This window comes from Phalangium opilio, unplaced genomic scaffold, assembly GCF_054372755.1.
Source record: "Phalangium opilio isolate 3A_F unplaced genomic scaffold, DU_Popi_V2 ptg000017l_1, whole genome shotgun sequence".
Lineage (NCBI taxonomy): Eukaryota > Metazoa > Arthropoda > Arachnida > Opiliones > Phalangiidae > Phalangium > Phalangium opilio.
In genome coordinates this window covers 13149856-13168795 of record NW_028324151.1, presented here as the reverse complement: position 1 = coordinate 13168795, position 18940 = coordinate 13149856, and the positions used below count along the sequence as shown (strand labels likewise).

The following is an 18940-nucleotide window of genomic DNA, read 5'->3' as shown; positions in this document are numbered from 1 at the left end:
GCTACATCTGAGACCCCACAACACCTCTCCCGGGTGGGCTCGAACCACCAACCTTCCGGTTAACAGCCGAACGCGCTAACCATTGCGCCAAGGAAGCCCAAAAATAAAATGTTCGTCAGGTATTGTGAAAAAAACTCTGACTTTTTACGTTACATTTGAGATCCCTTAACACCGCTCCCGGGTGGTCTCGAACCACCAACCTATTGGTTAACAGCCGAACGCGCTAAACATTTAGCCACGGAAGCTTAGAAATTTAATGGTTGTCACGTATTGTGGAAAAGTTTTGACTTTTTACGCTACATCTGAGACCCCACAACACCTCTCCCGGGTGGGCTCGAACCACCAACCTTTCGGTTAACAGCTGAACGCGCTAACCATTGCGTCACGGAAGCCCAAAAATTAAATGTTCGTCAGGTATTGTGGAAAAACTCTGACTTTTAACGTTACATTTGAGATCCCTTAACACCGCTCCCGGGTGGGCTTGAACAACCAACCTGTTGGTTAACAGCCGAACGCGCTAACCATTGAGCCACGGAAGCTCAGAAATTAAATGGTTGTCAGGTATTGTGGAAAAGTTATGACTTTTCACGCTACATCTGAGACCCCACAACACCTCTCCCGGATGGGCTCGAACCACCAACCTTTCGGTTAACAGCTGAACGCGCTAACCATTGCGCCACGGAAGCCCAAAAATTAAATGTTCGTCAGGCTTCCCATAATAGCTTCCTCCTCAATAAAGCGGTGAAGAGGAAGCATATTGAGAAGGATTTCCAGAGAAGCTGTGGGGGCTGTTCTCATGGACCCCGTGATACCGATGCACGCCAGCCTTTGAAGCTTGCGTAGTTCATCTTGGGCTGTTTTAAGGCGAACCCTGGGCCACCAGACAAGAGCTCCATAGGAAACCACTGGCCTGATGATCCTGGTATAAATCCAGTTTACAGCCCTAGGGCTTAAGCCCCAGGACTTGCTGACTGAACTTCTTAAACGCCAAAATAAAATTTCGGCCTTCTTGATACTCAGATCAAGGTGGGACTTCCAAGTAAGCTTGGCATCGAAAGTCACGCCAAGGTATTTGACCTCGGAGGACTTCTTTAAAACCTGTCCAAAGAAGGAAATATCGTTGAATAGGTCATTAGTCCTTTTCCGAGTAAACGGTACAAGGACAGTCTTGTTGGGATTGACGGTTAGGTTAACACCCCTACACCAATCCTCAACATCATGCAAGACAGATTTCATCAGTGCAGCGATAGTTGTAGGGAACCTCCCTGTAACAATCACTGCGATGTCATCCGCATAGCCAAAACAGTGACATTCCCTCTCCCCGAGTCGACCCAGCAGCTCATCCACCACCAGGCACCAAAGAAGAGGGGAAAGAACCCCTCCCTGAGGACAGCCACGGTCGGTGGAGGTCTCCAAGGTTTCCCCGAGAAGAGACGCCGTCACCCTGCAATACGTGATTATGGATTTTATCCAACGACACAAAGTGTCGTCAATACCAAACCGCTCCGCAGCGCGAAGGATGACTTCACTAGAGACCCTATCAAAGGCACCCTCAATATCAAGGAAGATGGCCAAAGACATCTCCTTGAACTCGATGGCCCTGTCAAGGCAGTTCAAAATGCCATGAAGCGCCGTCTCTGTGGACTTGCCTTTCTGATAGGCAAACTGAAAAGTGGACAGGGGTGTGTGGGATAGAACACCATCCCGTAGATACCTGTCCACCAATTTCTCTAAAGTCTTTAGGAAGAAAGAGGTAAGACAGATAGGTCTGAATGCCTTAGCCTCAAGATAGCTCGTCTTCCCAGGTTTGGAAATAAAGATAACCTTCGAGCGCTTCCAGAAATCTGGAATATGCGCCAGAGCAATGCAGGCTCTAAATATCCTGCACAGATAAGGGCCAATGGCGTCTATGCCTTCCTGGAGGACGCCATAGTCAGACTTTTTCCACAATACCTGACGAACATTTAATTTTTGGGCTTCCATGGCGCAATGGTTAGCGCGTTCGGCTGTTAACCGAAAGGTTGGTGGTTCGAGCGCACCCGGGAGCGGTGTTGTGTAGTCTCAAATGTAACGTAAAAAGAAAAGTTTTTCCACAATACCTGACGAACATTTAACTTTTGGGCTTCCGTGGCGCAATGGTTAGCGCGTTCAGCTGTTAACCGAAAGGTTGGTGGTTCGAGCCCACCCGGGAGCGGTGTTAAGGTATCTCAAATGTAACGTAAAAAGTCAGAGTTTTTCCACAATACCTGACGAACATTTAATTTTTGGGCTTCCGTGGCGCAATGGTTAGCGCGTTCGGTTGTTAACCGAAAGGTTGGTGGTTCGAGCGCACCCGGGAGCGGTGTTGTGTAGTCTCAAATGTAACGTAAAAAGAAAAGTTTTTCCACAATACCTGACGAACATTTAATTTTTGGGCTTCCGTGGCGCAATGGTTAGCGCGTTCGGTTGTAAACCGAAAGGTTGGTGGTTCGAGCCCACCCGGGAGCTGTGTTGTGTAGTCTCAAATGTAACGTAAAAAGAAACGTTTTTCCACAATACCTGACGAACATTTAATTTTTGGGCTTCCGTGGCTCAATGGTTTGCGCGTTCGGCTGTTAACCAATAGGTTGGTGGTTCGAGCTCACCCGGGAGCGGTGTTATGGGATCTCTAATGTAACATAAAAAGTCAGAGTTTTTCCACAATACCTGACGAACATTTAATTTTTGGGCTTCCGTGGCGCAATGGTTATCGCGTTCAGCTGTTAACCGAAAGGTTGGTGGTTCGAGCCCACCCGGGAGAGGTGTTGTGGGGTCTCAGATGTAGCGTGAAAAGTCATAACTTTTCCCCAATACGTGACAACCATTTAATTTCTGAGCTCCCGTGGCTCAATGGTTGTCGCGTTCGGCTGTTAACCAATAGGTTGGTGGTTCGAGCCCACCCGGGAGAGGTGACGTGGGGTCTCAGATGTAGCGTAAATAGTCAAAACTTTTCCACAATACGTGACAACCATTTAATTTCTGAGCTTCCGTGGCTCAATGGTTAGCGCGTTCGGCTGTTAACCAATAGGTTGGTCGTTCGAGCCCACCCGGGAGAGGTGACGTGGGGTCTCAGATGTAGCGTGAAAAGTCATAACTTTTCCACAATACCTGACAGCCATTTAATTTCTGAGCTTCCGTGGCTCAATGGTTAGCGCGTTCGGCTGTTATCCAATAGGTTGATGGTTCGAGCCCACCCGGGAGCGGTGTTAAGGGATCTCAAATGTAACGTAAAAAGTCAGAGTTTTTCCACAATACCTGACGAACATTTAATTTTTGGGCTTCCATGGCGCAATGGTTAGCGCGTTCGGCTGTTAACCGAAAGGTTGGTGGTTCGAGCGCACCCGGGAGCGGTGTTGTGTAGTCTCAAATGTAACGTAAAAAGAAAAGTTTTTCCACAATACCTGACGAACATTTAACTTTTGGGCTTCCGTGGCGCAATGGTTAGCGCGTTCAGCTGTTAACCGAAAGGTTGGTGGTTCGAGCCCACCCGGGAGAGGTGTTGTGGGGTCTCAGATGTAGCGTGAAAAGTCATAACTTTTCCCCAATACGTGACAACCATTTAATTTCTGAGCTCCCGTGGCTCAATGGTTGTCGCGTTCGGCTGTTAACCAATAGGTTGGTGGTTCGAGCCCACCCGGGAGAGGTGACGTGGGGTCTCAGATGTAGCGTAAAAAGTCAAAACTTTTCCACAATACGTGACAACCATTTAATTTCTGAGCTTCCGTGGCTCAATGGTTAGCGCGTTCGGCTGTTAACCAATAGGTTGGTGGTTCGAGCCCACCCGGGAGAGGTGACGTGGGGTCTCAGATGGAGCGTGAAAAGTCATAACTTTTCCACAATACCTGACAGCCATTTAATTTCTGAGCTTCCGTGGCTCAATGGTTAGCGCGTTCGGCTGTTAACCAATAGGTTCGTGGTTCGAGCCCACCCGGGAGCGGTGTTAAGGGATCTCAAATGTAACGTAAAAAGTCAGAGTTTTTCCACAATACCTGACGAACATTTAATTTTTGGGCTTCCGTGGCGCAATGGTTAGCGCGTTCGGTTGTTAACCGAAAGGTTGGTGGTTCGAGCGCACCCGGGAGCGGTGTTGTGTAGTCTCAAATGTAACGTAAAAAGAAAAGTTTTTCCACAATACCTGACGAACATTTAATTTTTGGGCTTCCGTGGCGCAATGGTTAGCGCGTTCGGTTGTAAACCGAAAGGTTGGTGGTTCGAGCCCACCCGGGAGCTGTGTTGTGTAGTCTCAAATGTAACGTAAAAAGAAACATTTTTCAACAATACCTGACGAACATTTAATTTTTGGGCTTCCGTGGCGCAATGGTTAGCGCGTTCAGCTGTTAACCGAAAGGTTGGTGGTTCGAGCCCACCCGGGAGAGGTGTTGTGGAATCTCAGATGTAGCGTAAAAAGTCAAAACTTTTCCACAATACGTGACAACCATTAAATTTCTAAGCTTCCGTGGCTCAATGGTTAGCACGTTCGGCTGTTAACCAATAGGTTGGTGGTTCGAGCCCACCCGGGAGGGTGTTATGGGATCTCAAATGTAACGTAAAAATCAGAGTTTTTCCACAATACCTGACGAACATTTAACTTTTGGGCTTCCTTGGCGCAATGGTTAGCGCGTTCAGCTGTTAACCGAAAGGTTGTTGGTTCGAGCCCACCCGGAAGAGGTGTTGTGGGGTCTCAGATGTAGCGTGAAAAGTCATAACTTTTCCCCAATACGTGACAACCATTTAATGTCTGAGCTCCCGTGGCTCCATGGTTGTCGCGTTCGGCTGTTAACCAATAGGTTGGTGGTTCGAGCCCACCCGGGAGAGGTGACGTGGGGTCTCAGATGTAGCGTTTAAAAGTCAAAACTTTTCCACAATACGTGACAACCATTTAATTTCTGAGCTTCCGTGGCTCAATGGTTAGCGCGTTCGGCTGTTAACCAATAGGTTGGTGGTTCGATCCCACCCCGGAGAGGTGACGTAGGGTCTCAGATGTAGCGTAAAAAGTCAAAACTTTTCCACAATACGTGACAACCAATAAATTTCTAAGCTTCCGTGGCACAATGGATAGCGCGTTCGGCCGTTAACCAATAGGTTGGTGGTTCGAGCCCACCCGGGAGCGGTGTTATGGGATCTCAAATGTAACGTAAAAAGTCAGAGTTTTTCCACAATACCTGACGAACATTTAATTTTTGGGCTTCCGTGGCGCAATGGTTTGCGCGTTCGGCTGTTAACCAATAGGTTGGTGGTTCGAGCTCACCCGGGAGCGGTGTTATGGGATCTCTAATGTAACATAAAAAGTCAGAGTTTTTCCACAATACCTGACGAACATTTAATTTTTGGGCTTCCGTGGCGCAATGGTTATCGCGTTCAGCTGTTAACCGAAAGGTTGGTGGTTCGAGCCCACCCGGGAGAGGTGTTGTGGGGTCTCAGATGTAGCGTGAAAAGTCATAACTTTTCCCCAATACGTGACAACCATTTAATTTCTGAGCTCCCGTGGCTCAATGGTTGTCGCGTTCGGCTGTTAACCAATAGGTTGGTGGTTCGAGCCCACCCGGGAGAGGTGACGTGGGGTCTCAGATGTAGCGTAAATAGTCAAAACTTTTCCACAATACGTGACAACCATTTAATTTCTGAGCTTCCGTGGCTCAATGGTTAGCGCGTTCGGCTGTTAACCAATAGGTTGGTCGTTCGAGCCCACCCGGGAGAGGTGACGTGGGGTCTCAGATGTAGCGTGAAAAGTCATAACTTTTCCACAATACCTGACAGCCATTTAATTTCTGAGCTTCCGTGGCTCAATGGTTAGCGCGTTCGGCTGTTATCCAATAGGTTGATGGTTCGAGCCCACCCGGGAGCGGTGTTAAGGGATCTCAAATGTAACGTAAAAAGTCAGAGTTTTTCCACAATACCTGACGAACATTTAATTTTTGGGCTTCCATGGCGCAATGGTTAGCGCGTTCGGCTGTTAACCGAAAGGTTGGTGGTTCGAGCGCACCCGGGAGCGGTGTTGTGTAGTCTCAAATGTAACGTAAAAAGAAAAGTTTTTCCACAATACCTGACGAACATTTAACTTTTGGGCTTCCGTGGCGCAATGGTTAGCGCGTTCAGCTGTTAACCGAAAGGTTGGTGGTTCGAGCCCAGTCGGGAGAGGTGTTGTGGGGTCTCAGATGTAGCGTGAAAAGTCATAACTTTTCCCCAATACGTGACAACCATTTAATTTCTGAGCTCCCGTGGCTCAATGGTTGTCGCGTTCGGCTGTTAACCAATAGGTTGGTGGTTCGAGCCCACCCGGGAGAGGTGACGTGGGGTCTCAGATGTAGCGTAAAAAGTCAAAACTTTTCCACAATACGTGACAACCATTTAATTTCTGAGCTTCCGTGGCTCAATGGTTAGCGCGTTCGGCTGTTAACCAATAGGTTGGTGGTTCGAGCCCACCCGGGAGAGGTGACGTGGGGTCTCAGATGGAGCGTGAAAAGTCATAACTTTTCCACAATACCTGACAGCCATTTAATTTCTGAGCTTCCGTGGCTCAATGGTTAGCGCGTTCGGCTGTTAACCAATAGGTTCGTGGTTCGAGCCCACCCAGGAGCGGTGTTAAGGGATCTCAAATGTAACGTAAAAAGTCAGAGTTTTTCCACAATACCTGACGAACATTTAATTTTTGGGCTTCCGTGGCGCAATGGTTAGCGCGTTCGGTTGTTAACCGAAAGGTTGGTGGTTCGAGCGCACCCGGGAGCGGTGTTGTGTAGTCTCAAATGTAACGTAAAAAGAAAAGTTTTTCCACAATACCTGACGAACATTTAATTTTTGGGCTTCCGTGGCGCAATGGTTAGCGCGTTCGGTTGTAAACCGAAAGGTTGGTGGTTCGAGCCCACCCGGGAGCTGTGTTGTGTAGTCTCAAATGTAACGTAAAAAGAAACATTTTTCAACAATACCTGACGAACATTTAATTTTTGGGCTTCCGTGGCGCAATGGTTAGCGCGTTCAGCTGTTAACCGAAAGGTTGGTGGTTCGAGCCCACCCGGGAGAGGTGTTGTGGAATCTCAGATGTAGCGTAAAAAGTCAAAACTTTTCCACAATACGTGACAACCATTAAATTTCTAAGCTTCCGTGGCTCAATGGTTAGCACGTTCGGCTGTTAACCAATAGGTTGGTGGTTCGAGCCCACCCGGGAGGGTGTTATGGGATCTCAAATGTAACGTAAAAATCAGAGTTTTTCCACAATACCTGACGAACATTTAACTTTTGGGCTTCCTTGGCGCAATGGTTAGCGCGTTCAGCTGTTAACCGAAAGGTTGTTGGTTCGAGCCCACCCGGAAGAGGTGTTGTGGGGTCTCAGATGTAGCGTGAAAAGTCATAACTTTTCCCCAATACGTGACAACCATTTAATGTCTGAGCTCCCGTGGCTCCATGGTTGTCGCGTTCGGCTGTTAACCAATAGGTTGGTGGTTCGAGCCCACCCGGGAGAGGTGACGTGGGGTCTCAGATGTAGCGTTTAAAAGTCAAAACTTTTCCACAATACGTGACAACCATTTAATTTCTGAGCTTCCGTGGCTCAATGGTTAGCGCGTTCGGCTGTTAACCAATAGGTTGGTGGTTCGAGCCCACCCGGGAGAGGTGACGTAGGGTCTCAGATGTAGCGTAAAAAGTCAAAACTTTTCCACAATACGTGACAACCAATAAATTTCTAAGCTTCCGTGGCACAATGGATAGCGCGTTCGGCCGTTAACCAATAGGTTGGTGGTTCGAGCCCACCCGGGAGCGGTGTTATGGGATCTCAAATGTAACGTAAAAAGTCAGAGTTTTTCCACAATACCTGACGAACATTTAATTTTTGGGCTTCCGTGGCGCAATGGTTAGCGCGTTCGGTTGTTAACCGAAAGGTTGGTGGTTCGAGCGCACCCGGGAGCGGTGTTGTGTAGTCTCAAATGTAACGTAAAAAGAAAAGTTTTTCCACAATACCTGACGAACATTTAATTTTTGGGCTTCCGTGGCGCAATGGTTAGCGCGTTCGGTTGTAAACCGAAAGGTTGGAGGTTCGAGCCCACCCGGGAGCTGTGTTGTGTAGTCTCAAATGTAACGTAAAAAGAAACGTTTTTCCACAATACCTGACGAACATTTAATTTTTGGGCTTCTGTGGCTCAATGGTTTGCGCGTTCGGCTGTTAACCAATAGGTTGGTGGTTCGAGCTCACCCGGGAGCGGTGTTATGGGATCTCTAATGTAACATAAAAAGTCAGAGTTTTTCCACAATACCTGACGAACATTTAATTTTTGGGCTTCCGTGGCGCAATGGTTATCGCGTTCAGCTGTTAACCGAAAGGTTGGTGGTTCGAGCCCACCCGGGAGAGGTGTTGTGGGGTCTCAGATGTAGCGTGAAAAGTCATAACTTTTCCCCAATACGTGACAACCATTTAATTTCTGAGCTCCCGTGGCTCAATGGTTGTCGCGTTCGGCTGTTAACCAATAGGTTGGTGGTTCGAGCCCACCCGGGAGAGGTGACGTGGGGTCTCAGATGTAGCGTAAAAAGTCAAAACTTTTCCACAATACGTGACAACCATTTAATTTCTGAGCTTCCGTGGCTCAATGGTTAGCGCGTTCGGCTTTTAACCAATAGGTTGGTCGTTCGAGCCCACCCGGGAGAGGTGACGTGGGGTCTCAGATGTAGCGTGAAAAGTCATAACTTTTCCACAATACCTGACAGCCATTTAATTTCTGAGCTTCCGTGGCTCAATGGTTAGCGCGTTCGGCTGTTATCCAATAGGTTGATGGTTCGAGCCCACCCGGGAGCGGTGTTAAGGGATCTCAAATGTAACGTAAAAAGTCAGAGTTTTTCCACAATACCTGACGAACATTTAATTTTTGGGCTTCCATGGCGCAATGGTTAGCGCGTTCGGCTGTTAACCGAAAGGTTGGTGGTTCGAGCGCACCCGGGAGCGGTGTTGTGTAGTCTCAAATGTAACGTAAAAAGAAAAGTTTTTCCACAATACCTGACGAACATTTAACTTTTGGGCTTCCGTGGCGCAATGGTTAGCGCGTTCAGCTGTTAACCGAAAGGTTGGTGGTTCGAGCCCACCCGGGAGAGGTGTTGTGGGGTCTCAGATGTAGCGTGAAAAGTCATAACTTTTCCCCAATACGTGACAACCATTTAATTTCTGAGCTCCCGTGGCTCAATGGTTGTCGCGTTCGGCTGTTAACCAATAGGTTGGTGGTTCGAGCCCACCCGGGAGAGGTGACGTGGGGTCTCAGATGTAGCGTAAAAAGTCAAAACTTTTCCACAATACGTGACAACCATTTAATTTCTGAGCTTCCGTGGCTCAATGGTTAGCGCGTTCGGCTGTTAACCAATAGGTTGGTGGTTCGAGCCCACCCGGGAGAGGTGACGTGGGGTCTCAGATGGAGCGTGAAAAGTCATAACTTTTCCACAATACCTGACAGCCATTTAATTTCTGAGCTTCCGTGGCTCAATGGTTAGCGCGTTCGGCTGTTAACCAATAGGTTCGTGGTTCGAGCCCACCCGGGAGCGGTGTTAAGGGATCTCAAATGTAACGTAAAAAGTCAGAGTTTTTCCACAATACCTGACGAACATTTAATTTTTGGGCTTCCGTGGCGCAATGGTTAGCGCGTTCGGTTGTTAACCGAAAGGTTGGTGGTTCGAGCGCACCCGGGAGCGGTGTTGTGTAGTCTCAAATGTAACGTAAAAAGAAAAGTTTTTCCACAATACCTGACGAACATTTAATTTTTGGGCTTCCGTGGCGCAATGGTTAGCGCGTTCGGTTGTAAACCGAAAGGTTGGTGGTTCGAGCCCACCCGGGAGCTGTGTTGTGTAGTCTCAAATGTAACGTAAAAAGAAACATTTTTCAACAATACCTGACGAACATTTAATTTTTGGGCTTCCGTGGCGCAATGGTTAGCGCGTTCAGCTGTTAACCGAAAGGTTGGTGGTTCGAGCCCACCCGGGAGAGGTGTTGTGGAATCTCAGATGTAGCGTAAAAAGTCAAAACTTTTCCACAATACGTGACAACCATTAAATTTCTAAGCTTCCGTGGCTCAATGGTTAGCACGTTCGGCTGTTAACCAATAGGTTGGTGGTTCGAGCCCACCCGGGAGGGTGTTATGGGATCTCAAATGTAACGTAAAAATCAGAGTTTTTCCACAATACCTGACGAACATTTAACTTTTGGGCTTCCTTGGCGCAATGGTTAGCGCGTTCAGCTGTTAACCGAAAGGTTGTTGGTTCGAGCCCACCCGGAAGAGGTGTTGTGGGGTCTCAGATGTAGCGTGAAAAGTCATAACTTTTCCCCAATACGTGACAACCATTTAATGTCTGAGCTCCCGTGGCTCCATGGTTGTCGCGTTCGGCTGTTAACCAATAGGTTGGTGGTTCGAGCCCACCCGGGAGAGGTGACGTGGGGTCTCAGATGTAGCGTATAAAAGTCAAAACTTTTCCACAATACGTGACAACCATTTAATTTCTGAGCTTCCGTGGCTCAATGGTTAGCGCGTTCGGCTGTTAACCAATAGGTTGGTGGTTCGAGCCCACCCGGGAGAGGTGACGTAGGGTCTCAGATGTAGCGTAAAAAGTCAAAACTTTTCCACAATACGTGACAACCAATAAATTTCTAAGCTTCCGTGGCACAATGGATAGCGCGTTCGGCCGTTAACCAATAGGTTGGTGGTTCGAGCCCACCCGGGAGCGGTGTTATGGGATCTCAAATGTAACGTAAAAAGTCAGAGTTTTTCCACAATACCTGACGAACATTTAATTTTTGGGCTTCCGTGGCGCAATGGTTAGCGCGTTCGGTTGTTAACCGAAAGGTTGGTGGTTCGAGCGCACCCGGGAGCGGTGTTGTGTAGTCTCAAATGTAACGTAAAAAGAAAAGTTTTTCCACAATACCTGACGAACATTTAATTTTTGGGCTTCCGTGGCGCAATGGTTAGCGCGTTCGGTTGTAAACCGAAAGGTTGGTGGTTCGAGCCCACCCGGGAGCTGTGTTGTGTAGTCTCAAATGTAACGTAAAAAGAAACGTTTTTCCACAATACCTGACGAACATTTAATTTTTGGGCTTCCGTGGCTCAATGGTTTGCGCGTTCGGCTGTTAACCAATAGGTTGGTGGTTCGAGCTCACCCGGGAGCGGTGTTATGGGATCTCTAATGTAACATAAAAAGTCAGAGTTTTTCCACAATACCTGACGAACATTTAATTTTTGGGCTTCCGTGGCGCAATGGTTATCGCGTTCAGCTGTTAACCGAAAGGTTGGTGGTTCGAGCCCACCCGGGAGAGGTGTTGTGGGGTCTCAGATGTAGCGTGAAAAGTCATAACTTTTCCCCAATACGTGACAACCATTTAATTTCTGAGCTCCCGTGGCTCAATGGTTGTCGCGTTCGGCTGTTAACCAATAGGTTGGTGGTTCGAGCCCACCCGGGAGAGGTGACGTGGGGTCTCAGATGTAGCGTAAATAGTCAAAACTTTTCCACAATACGTGACAACCATTTAATTTCTGAGCTTCCGTGGCTCAATGGTTAGCGCGTTCGGCTGTTAACCAATAGGTTGGTCGTTCGAGCCCACCCGGGAGAGGTGACGTGGGGTCTCAGATGTAGCGTGAAAAGTCATAACTTTTCCACAATACCTGACAGCCATTTAATTTCTGAGCTTCCGTGGCTCAATGGTTAGCGCGTTCGGCTGTTATCCAATAGGTTGATGGTTCGAGCCCACCCGGGAGCGGTGTTAAGGGATCTCAAATGTAACGTAAAAAGTCAGAGTTTTTCCACAATACCTGACGAACATTTAATTTTTGGGCTTCCATGGCGCAATGGTTAGCGCGTTCGGCTGTTAACCGAAAGGTTGGTGGTTCGAGCGCACCCGGGAGCGGTGTTGTGTAGTCTCAAATGTAACGTAAAAAGAAAAGTTTTTCCACAATACCTGACGAACATTTAACTTTTGGGCTTCCGTGGCGCAATGGTTAGCGCGTTCAGCTGTTAACCGAAAGGTTGGTGGTTCGAGCCCACCCGGGAGAGGTGTTGTGGGGTCTCAGATGTAGCGTGAAAAGTCATAACTTTTCCCCAATACGTGACAACCATTTAATTTCTGAGCTCCCGTGGCTCAATGGTTGTCGCGTTCGGCTGTTAACCAATAGGTTGGTGGTTCGAGCCCACCCGGGAGAGGTGACGTGGGGTCTCAGATGTAGCGTAAAAAGTCAAAACTTTTCCACAATACGTGACAACCATTTAATTTCTGAGCTTCCGTGGCTCAATGGTTAGCGCGTTCGGCTGTTAACCAATAGGTTGGTGGTTCGAGCCCACCCGGGAGAGGTGACGTGGGGTCTCAGATGGAGCGTGAAAAGTCATAACTTTTCCACAATACCTGACAGCCATTTAATTTCTGAGCTTCCTTGGCTCAATGGTTAGCGCGTTCGGCTGTTAACCAATAGGTTCGTGGTTCGAGCCCACCCGGGAGCGGTGTTAAGGGATCTCAAATGTAACGTAAAAAGTCAGAGTTTTTCCACAATACCTGACGAACATTTAATTTTTGGGCTTCCGTGGCGCAATGGTTAGCGCGTTCGGTTGTTAACCGAAAGGTTGGTGGTTCGAGCGCACCCGGGAGCGGTGTTGTGTAGTCTCAAATGTAACGTAAAAAGAAAAGTTTTTCCACAATACCTGACGAACATTTAATTTTTGGGCTTCCGTGGCGCAATGGTTAGCGCGTTCGGTTGTAAACCGAAAGGTTGGTGGTTCGAACCCACCCGGGAGCTGTGTTGTGTAGTCTCAAATGTAACGTATAAAGAAACATTTTTCAACAATACCTGACGAACATTTAATTTTTGGGCTTCCGTGGCGCAATGGTTAGCGCGTTCAGCTGTTAACCGAAAGGTTGGTGGTTCGAGCCCACCCGGGAGAGGTGTTGTGGAATCTCAGATGTAGCGTAAAAAGTCAAAACTTTTCCACAATACGTGACAACCATTAAATTTCTAAGCTTCCGTGGCTCAATGGTTAGCACGTTCGGCTGTTAACCAATAGGTTGGTGGTTCGAGCCCACCCGGGAGGGTGTTATGGGATATCAAATGTAACGTAAAAATCAGAGTTTTTCCACAATACCTGACGAACATTTAACTTTTGGGCTTCCTTGGCGCAATGGTTAGCGCGTTCAGCTGTTAACCGAAAGGTTGTTGGTTCGAGCCCACCCGGAAGAGGTGTTGTGGGGTCTCAGATGTAGCGTGAAAAGTCATAACTTTTCCCCAATACGTGACAACCATTTAATGTCTGAGCTCCCGTGGCTCCATGGTTGTCGCGTTCGGCTGTTAACCAATAGGTTGGTGGTTCGAGCCCACCCGGGAGAGGTGACGTGGGGTCTCAGATGTAGCGTTTAAAAGTCAAAACTTTTCCACAATACGTGACAACCATTTAATTTCTGAGCTTCCGTGGCTCAATGGTTAGCGCGTTCGGCTGTTAACCAATAGGTTGGTGGTTCGAGCCCACCCGGGAGAGGTGACGTAGGGTCTCAGATGTAGCGTAAAAAGTCAAAACTTTTCCACAATACGTGACAACCAATAAATTTCTAAGCTTCCGTGGCACAATGGATAGCGCGTTCGGCCGTTAACCAATAGGTTGGTGGTTCGAGCCCACCCGGGAGCGGTGTTATGGGATCTCAAATGTAACGTAAAAAGTCAGAGTTTTTCCACAATACCTGACGAACATTTAACTTTTGGGCTTCCTTGGCGCAATGGTTAGCGCGTTCAGCTGTTAACCGAAAGGTTGTTGGTTCGAGCCCACCCGGAAGAGGTGTTGTGGGGTCTCAGATGTAGCGTGAAAAGTCATAACTTTTCCCCAATACGTGACAACCATTTAATGTCTGAGCTCCCGTGGCTCAATGGTTGTCGCGTTCGGCTGTTAACCAATAGGTTGGTGGTTCGAGCCCACCCGGGAGAGGTGACGTGGGGTCTCAGATGTAGCGTAAAAAGTCATAACTTTTCCCCAATACGTGACAACCATTTAATTTCTGAGCTCCCGTGGCTCAATGGTTGTCGCGTTCGGCTGTTAACCAATAGGTTGGTGGTTCGAGCCCACCCGGGAGCGGTGTTATGGGATCTCAAATGTAACGTAAAAAGTCAGAGTTTTTCCACAATACCTGACGAACATTTAAATTTTGGGCCTCCTTGGCGCAATGGTTAGCGCGTTCCGCTGTTAACCGAAAGGTTGTTGGTTCGAGTCCACCCGGGAGCGGTGTTGTGTAGTCTCAAATGTAACGTAAAAAGCAAAGTTTTTCCACAATACCTGACGAACATTTAATTTTTGGGCTTCCGTGGCGCAATGGTTAGCGCGTTCAGCTGTTAACCGAAAGGTTGGTGGTTCGAGCCCACCCGGGAGCGGTGTTATGGGATCTCAAATGTAACGTAAAAAGTCAGAGTTTTTCCACAATACCTGACGAACATTTAACTTTTGGGCTTCCTTAGCGCAATGGTTAGCGCGTTCAGCTGTTAACCGAAAGGTTGTTGGTTCGAGCCCACCCAGAAGAGGTGTTGTGGGGTCTCAGATGTAGCGTAAAAAGTCAAAACTTTTCCACAATACGTGACAACCATTTAATTTCTGAGCTTCCGTGGCTCAATGGTTAGCGCGTTCGGCTGTTAACCAATAGGTTGGTGGTTCGAGCCCACCCGGGAGAGGTGACGTGGGGTCTCAGATGTAGCGTAAAAAGTCAAAACTTTTCCACAATACGTGACAACCATTAAATTTCTAAGCTTCCGTGGCTCAATGGATAGCGCGTTCGGCTGTTAACCAATAGGTTGGTGGTTCGAGCCCACCCGGGAGCGGTGTTATGGGATCTCAAATGTAACGTAAAAAGTCAGAGTTTTTCCACAATACCTGACGAACATTTAACTTTTGGGCTTCCTTAGCGCAATGGTTAGCGCGTTCAGCTGTTAACCGAAAGGTTGTTGGTTCGAACCCACCCGGTAGAGGTGTTGTGGGGTCTAAGATGTAGCGTGAAAAGTCATAACTTTTCCCCAATACGTGACAACCGTTTAATTTCTGAGCTCCCGTGGCTCAATGGTTGTCGCGTTCGGCTGTTAACCAATAGGTTGGTGGTTCGAGCCCACCCGGGAGAGGTGACGTGGGGTCTCAGATGTAACGTAAAAAGCCAAAGTTTTTCCACAATACCTGACGACCATTTAATTTTTGGGCTTCCGTGGCGCAATGGTAAGCGCGTTCGGCTGTTAACCAATAGGTTAGTGGTTCGAGCCCAGCCGGGAGAGATGTAGTGAGGTCTCAGATGTAGCGTGAAAAGTCATAACTTTTCCACAATACCTGACAACCATTTAATATCTGAGCTTCCGTGGCTCAATGGTTAGCGCGGTCGGCTGTTAACCTATAGGTTGGTGGTTCGAGCCCACCCGGGAGAGGTGACGTGGGGTCTCAGATGTAGCGTGAAAAGTCATAACTTTTCCACAATACCTGACAGCCATTTAATTTCTGAGCTTCCGTGGCTCAATGGTTAGCGCGTTCGGCTGTTAACCAATAGGTTGGTGGTTCGAGCCCACCCGGGAGAGGTGACGTGGGGTCTCAGATGTAGCGTGAAAAGTCATAACTTTTCCACAATACCTGACAGCCATTTAATTTCTGAGCTTCCGTGGCTCAATGGTTAGCGCGTTCGGCTGTTAACCAATAGGTTCGTGGTTCGAGCCCACCCGGGAGCGGTGTTAAGGGATCTCAAATGTAACGTAAAAATCAGAGTTTTTCCACAATACCTGACGAACATTTAACTTTTGGGCTTCCTTGGCGCAATGGTTAGCGCGTTCAGCTGTTAACCGAAAGGTTGTTGGTTCGAGCCCACCCGGAAGAGGTGTTGTGGGGTCTCAGATGTAGCGTGAAAAGTCATAACTTTTCCCCAATACGTGACAACCATTTAATGTCTGAGCTCCCGTGGCTCAATGGTTGTCGCGTTCGGCTGTTAACCAATAGGTTGGTGGTTCGAGCCCACCCGGGAGAGGTGACGTGGGGTCTCAGATGTAGCGTAAAAAGTCATAACTTTTCCCCAATACGTGACAACCATTTAATTTCTGAGCTTCCGTGGCTCAATGGTTAGCGCGTTCGGCTGTTAACCAATAGGTTGGTGGTTCGAGCCCACCCGGGAGAGGTGACGTGGGGTCTCAGATGTAGCGTAAAAAGTCAAAGCTTTTCCACAATACGTGACAACCATCAAATTTCTAAGCTTCCGTGGCTCAATGGATAGCGCGTTCGGCTGTTAACCAATAGGTTGGTGGTTCGAGCCCACCCGGGAGCGGTGTTATGGGATCTCAAATGTAACGTAAAAAGTCAGAGTTTTTCCACAATACCTGACGAACATTTAATTTGTGGGCTTCCGTGGCGCAATGGTTAGCGCGTTCGGCTGTTAACCGAAAGGTTGGTGGTTCGATCACACCCGGGAGCGGTGTTGTATAGTCTCAAATGTAACGTAAAAAGAAAAGTTTTTCCACAATACCTGACGAACATTTAATTTTTGGGCTTCCGTGGCGCAATGGTTAGCGCGTTCAGCTGTTAACCGAAAGGTTGTTGGTTCGGGCCCACCCGGGAGCGGTGTTAAGGGATCTGAAATGTAACGTAAAAAGTCAAAGTTTTTCCACAATACCTGAAGACCTTTTCATTTCTGAGCTTGTTTGGCTCCATGGTTAGCGCGTTCGGCTGTTAACCAATAGGTTGGTGGTTCGAGCCCACCCGGGAGAGGTGACGTGGGGTCTCAGATGTAGCGTAAAAAGTCAAAACTTTTCCACAATACGTGACAACCATTTAATTTCTGAGCTTCCGTGGCTCAATGGTTAGCGCGTTCGGCTGTTAACCAATAGGTTCGTGGTTCGAGCCCACCCGGGAGCGGTGTTAAGGGATCTCAAATGTAACGTAAAAATCAGAGTTTTTCCACAATACCTGACGAACATTTAACTTTTGGGCTTCCTTGGCGCAATGGTTAGCGCGTTCAGCTGTTAACCGAAAGGTTGTTGGTTCGAGCCCACCCGGAAAAGGTGTTGTGGGGTCTCAGATGTAGCGTAAAAAGTCAAAACTTTTCCACAATTCGTGACAACCATTAAATTTCTAAGCTTCCGTGGCTCAATGGATAGCGCGTTCGGCTGTTAACCAATAGGTTGGTGGTTCGAGCCCACCCGGGAGCGGTGTTATGGGATCTCAAATGTAACGTAAAAAGTCAGAGTTTTTCCACAATACCTGACGAACATTTAACTTTTGGGCTTCCTTAGCGCAATGGTTAGCGCGTTCAGCTGTTAACCGAAAGGTTGTTGGTTCGAACCCACCCGGAAGAGGTGTTGTGGGGTCTCAGATGTAGCGTGAAAAGTCATAACTTTTCCCCAATACGTGACAACCGTTTAATTTCTGAGCTCCCGTGGCTCAATGGTTGTCGCGTTCGGCTGTTAACCAATAGGTTGGTGGTTCGAGCCCACCCGGGAGAGGTGACGTGGGGTCTCAGATGTAACGTAAAAAGCCAAAGTTTTTCCACAATACCTGACGACCATTTAATTTTTGGGCTTCCGTGGCGCAATGGTAAGCGCGTTCGGCTGTTAACCAATAGGTTAGTGGTTCGAGCCCAGCCGGGAGAGGTGACGTGGGGTCTCAGATGTAGCGTGAAAAGTCATAACTTTTCCACAATACCTGACAACCATTTAATTTCTGAGCTTCCGTGGCTCAATGGTTAGCGCGGTCGGCTGTTAACCTATAGGTTGGTGGTTCGAGCCCACCCGGGAGAGGTGACGTGGGGTCTCAGATGTAGCGTGAAAAGTCATAACTTTTCCACAATACCTGACAGCCATTTAATTTCTGAGCTTCCGTGGCTCAATGGTTAGCGCGTTCGGCTGTTAACCAATAGGTTCGTGGTTCGAGCCCACCCGGGAGCGGTGTTAAGGGATCTCAAATGTAACGTAAAAATCAGAGTTTTTCCACAATACCTGACGAACATTTAACTTTTGGGCTTCCTTGGCGCAATGGTTAGCGCGTTCAGCTGTTAACCGAAAGGTTGTTGGTTCGAGCCCACCCGGAAGAGGTGTTGTGGGGTCTCAGATGTAGCGTGAAAAGTCATAACTTTTCCCCAATACGTGACAACCATTTAATGTCTGAGCTCCCGTGGCTCAATGGTTGTCGCGTTCGGCTGTTAACCAATAGGTTGGTGGTTCGAGCCCACCCGGGAGAGGTGACGTGGGGTCTCAGATGTAGCGTCAAAAGTCATAACTTTTCCCCAATACGTGACAACCATTTAATGTCTGAGCTCCCTAGGCTCAATGGTTGTCGCGTTCGGCTGTTAACCAATAGGTTGGTGGTTCGAGCCCACCCGGGAGAGGTGACGTGGGGTCTCAGATGTAGCGTAAAAAGTCAAAACTTTTCCACAATACGTGACAACCATTTAATTTCTGAGCTTCCGTGGCTCAATGGTTAGCGCGTTCGGCTGTTAACCAATAGGTTGGTGGTTCGAGCCCACCCGGGAGCGGTGTTATGGGATCTCAAATGTAACGTAAAAAGTCAGAGTTTTTCCACAATACCTGACGAACATTTAAGTTTTGGGCCTCCTTGGCGCAATGGTTAGCGCGTTCCGCTGTTAACCGAAAGGTTGTTGGTTCGAGCCCACCCGGGAGCGGTGTTGTGTAGTCTCAAATGTAACGTAAAAAGCAAAGTTTTTCCACAATACCTGACGAACATTTAATTTTTGGGCTTCCGTGGCGCAATGGTTAGCGCGTTCAGCTGTTAACCGAAAGGTTGGTGGTTCGAGCCCACCCGGGAGCGGTGTTATGGGATCTCAAATGTAACGTAAAAATTCAGAGTTTTTCCACAATACCTGACGAACATTTAACTTTTGGGCTTCCTTAGCGCAATGGTTAGCGCGTTCAGCTGTTAACCGAAAGGTTGTTGGTTCGAGCCCACCCGGAAGAGGTGTTGTGGGGTCTCA

At 48.1% G+C, this 18940-nt stretch overlaps 7 non-coding genes across 7 annotated transcripts; all 7 read left to right on the top strand.

Moving 5' to 3' along the window:
- The first annotated feature begins 2414 nt into the window (after positions 1-2414).
- On the top strand, positions 2415-2487 carry TRNAY-GUA (transfer RNA tyrosine (anticodon GUA)). The gene has a single exon. It is a non-coding gene; the product is annotated as a tRNA-Tyr (tRNA).
- Positions 2488-4175: 1688 nt separating this feature from the next.
- On the top strand, positions 4176-4248 carry TRNAY-GUA (transfer RNA tyrosine (anticodon GUA)). Its single transcript has one exon. It is a non-coding gene; the product is annotated as a tRNA-Tyr (tRNA).
- A 2569-nt stretch (positions 4249-6817) lies between these two features.
- Positions 6818-6890, top strand: TRNAY-GUA (transfer RNA tyrosine (anticodon GUA)). The gene has a single exon. It is a non-coding gene; the product is annotated as a tRNA-Tyr (tRNA).
- Positions 6891-7990: 1100 nt separating this feature from the next.
- Positions 7991-8063, top strand: TRNAY-GUA (transfer RNA tyrosine (anticodon GUA)). The gene has a single exon. It is a non-coding gene; the product is annotated as a tRNA-Tyr (tRNA).
- A 1688-nt stretch (positions 8064-9751) lies between these two features.
- TRNAY-GUA (transfer RNA tyrosine (anticodon GUA)) lies at positions 9752-9824 on the top strand. Its single transcript has one exon. It is a non-coding gene; the product is annotated as a tRNA-Tyr (tRNA).
- A 1100-nt stretch (positions 9825-10924) lies between these two features.
- Positions 10925-10997, top strand: TRNAY-GUA (transfer RNA tyrosine (anticodon GUA)). The gene has a single exon. It is a non-coding gene; the product is annotated as a tRNA-Tyr (tRNA).
- Positions 10998-12685: 1688 nt separating this feature from the next.
- Positions 12686-12758, top strand: TRNAY-GUA (transfer RNA tyrosine (anticodon GUA)). The gene has a single exon. It is a non-coding gene; the product is annotated as a tRNA-Tyr (tRNA).
- Positions 12759-18940: the final 6182 nt, after the last annotated feature.